Here is a 3,292-nt window from a genome sequence, read left to right on the forward strand (position 1 = left end):
GAAGGAAGGAAGGAAGGAAGAAAGAAAGAAAGAAAGAAAGAAAGAAAGAAAGAAAGAAAGAAAGAAAGAAAGAAAGAAAGAAAGAAAGAAAGAGCAGTCTTGTCTTGCCAGGAGCTGTGAATAGGCAGAATCAATCAGAAAACGATAGGGGGATAAAGAAAGTGTCAGGTGGGGATTGCAGCCAAGAGAACCAGGATGTCTGCACAACTGTGCATTCTCACAGGCAAACTCGATAGATATGTGAGAAAGAAACAATGTATAAAGGGAACAACATGGCTGTAAAACGAACAGGTTTCATTCTTGGAAGTCAAATACCCTTGTTTTCATTCATAGTAATAGTATATTAAAATTGTGTGTATCTGTGTTTTGTTTGTTTGTATATATTCCATGTGTAAACACATGAATATTACCATTCTTAGATTAAATGTGTCTTCATTATTAATATTGACTATAATTATAGAGATTATATAAATATTGTGACATATATTATTTAAGTTTTCATAACAAATTTGTTTCTACATCTATGGGAAGCCATAATGACCCAGGATTTTCAACCCTAATAAAAATTTAAAAAATGAAATGTTTAGGATCTGACTTGGCAAAGTCATTTTGAGGCAGGAGTCAATGCCTCAATATTCAAAGATGAGGTTAGTGAAGACTCAATTCCTTACCCTGGGCTTTCCTTATTAATTACAAAGCAGCTGTGTTTTAGATATACTGCCAACATTTTCTCATTTAGTGTTCTGCTGGTCTTAGCCAATTCACACCTATAAATATTATATAATTTCTTTTCGCTTGCTTGACATAAGTCATCATCTTATGTAAGAACTTTGGGCTATTCCTTTTGTTTTATTTACAGCCCAAATCCCCCCATAACTCATTGGAATTCAAGACACTTATTCCTACAGTTCAGCATGGATTAAAGTATACAATGTTAACATGAGAGAATATAGAGTAGTACCATTGTTCAGGAAAAAATAATTATAAAAATATTGACTCATCAATTAGAGACCATATATGAAGTATTTAATTAATGAGTCTGGCAAATTATTTGAACTCACAATTTTGTGTATGCGTGTTAGTTGACAGACTGTGGGTGTGATCTTTATATGCTTTCCTCATGGTTTTTCATCTCATTTACTGCTAGTTCATTTGATAATGAGAGACAGGAAATGTGTGGATCTGTACTGAAATGGAGTTGAAAAGGAATATGAGGAATTGAGGGATGGAGAACTAATCAGAATTACCTGTATTGAAAAAAAACTGCACTCAATAAAAGAAAAATAACTTAATAATATTGTAGAATTTAAAAGATCAAAAAAGTTAAAATTTCAAACATTTTATTGACCATTACAATAAAAGTAATCAACCTAAACATTCACATTAATATAAGTTTAATTTACTTACCGAGTGTTTCTTCATTGACTTGTATTATCAAACATATCTGAGCACTGTTATAATGTCACTATTCCACATTCATGATTGCTTACCATGAAGAGCATTAAAGATATATCTGCTCCAAAATGTTTCTTTATCAAGAGTATTTCATCGTAATCTTCTCACACATTGTAAAATCTAAGTTCTTGCTCTAAATATGTAGTAACTCTACTTTTCCAACATTGCATTACTAACCAAGCAATCAGGCAGAAATTGTTCATCTGTTTTCTCTCTGTATGCCTTCTCCAAATTGCATTTTATTGCAATCTCCAGGGAATGTTTTACAAAGTTTTAAAAAAATTGAAAATTTTGGAATTCAAATATCATGAGAAAAGAGCCCCAACTCTTGTGATGAGTTTCCTCAGGCCTTGTTTCACGACCTTATTCCTCAGGCTGTAGATAAACATATGGATTCAACATATGAGGAACTACAGAATACATAACTGAAGCCACTACAGACTTTTCAGGAGAGTCAGTCACTGAAGAGCTAATATACACACCCAAAAATTGTGCCATAAAAAAAGGAAACAATGCATAGATGAGATCCACAAGTAGAAAATATTTTATATCATCTCCCAGATGATGGCATTCTTAGAACTGCTGATAAAACATGAGTGTAAGAGAAAATTATCCCAGAGATAGGAATTCCAACAAATATACAAGGTGTAATATATACCAGGATGTTATCAATTAGAGTATCAGAACATGTAAGCTTGATGAGCTGAGCAAGTTCACTGAAGAACTGAGGAATTTTGACATCTCTGCAGAAGGACAAGAACCATCAGAGTGTGCAAAAGACCAAACACAAGGCTAAGGAGAAGAGAAAGTAGAACCATCAGGACATATTGCCCACGCTTTTGTCCCCCCTGGTAAGAACACGCTCAGGACAACCGGAATCTTCTGCGGCACAAGCTTTATTGCTTACCCCTTCAGGAGCCAGTGGAGAAGAGAGCGAGAGAGAAATGGCCAAGCCCTATCCCTTTTATTCAGGATTGTCCTCCGCCTCGGACGTGTCGTTCCCTGATTGGCTGCAGCCCATTGACCTGAGTTGTGGCGAAGGCAGAGCACATGGGGTGGAAAACTACCCTGGCTCATGCGCAGATTATTTGTTTACACGGGTGCCAGTGCCATCAGCGCCATCTTGTAATGGCGAATGTGATGGCGGCTCCTTACAAGGACACAACAAGAAAGATTCATTATTGTAGAGTACCTCAGAGGGTGACAAATAGCCACATAGCATTCATAGGCAATCACAGCAAGAAGACAGTTTTCCATTCCAGGGAAAACCAAAACAAACGAAACTTGTGTGAGGCAGCCTGTGTAAGTGATACTTTGATTCTCGGTTATCATGTTTACAAGCATATTTGGTACCATGTTTGCACTTAAACAGATATCATTAATGGAAAGACCAGAGAGAAAAAAATACATTGGGGTTTATAGGTGTCGGTCAGATCTGACAGCCAAGATAATGAGCAGGTTTCCTAGTATAGTCACCAAGTATATGCACAGAAACAAGCTGAAGATAAGGGACTGGAGCTGAGCATCACCAGTCAGTCCAAGAAGAAGAAATTCTAAAATAGTTGAATCATTTCTGGATTGCATTAGAATGATAATTCTTCTGGAAATGAGACAGGAAAGTAAAAAGATTCTTTGCTAGATTTCACTTGATGGAAATGACAATTCTGGGAATGCTTTATTCTTAGTGATAGCTTCAAGGTATATTTGGCTCTGTAAAACTGGTTCAGAAATATTTATAAAGTGTGAGACTAATCATCCAGAAGGGAAAAAGAAAACAAACTGTCTTTTAATACATAACTTAAAAGTTTAATTTGCTGACTAATGATTTATACACACG

The 3,292-nt window shown here is 35.7% G+C and overlaps 1 pseudogene; it reads right to left on the reverse strand.

Moving 5' to 3' along the window:
* Positions 1-1,760: 1,760 nt before the first annotated feature.
* On the reverse strand, positions 1,761-3,039 carry LOC110301450 (annotated as a pseudogene).
* Positions 3,040-3,292: the final 253 nt, after the last annotated feature.

This window comes from Mus caroli, chromosome 9 (assembly GCF_900094665.2).
Source record: "Mus caroli chromosome 9, CAROLI_EIJ_v1.1, whole genome shotgun sequence".
NCBI classification, from domain to species: domain Eukaryota; kingdom Metazoa; phylum Chordata; class Mammalia; order Rodentia; family Muridae; genus Mus; species Mus caroli.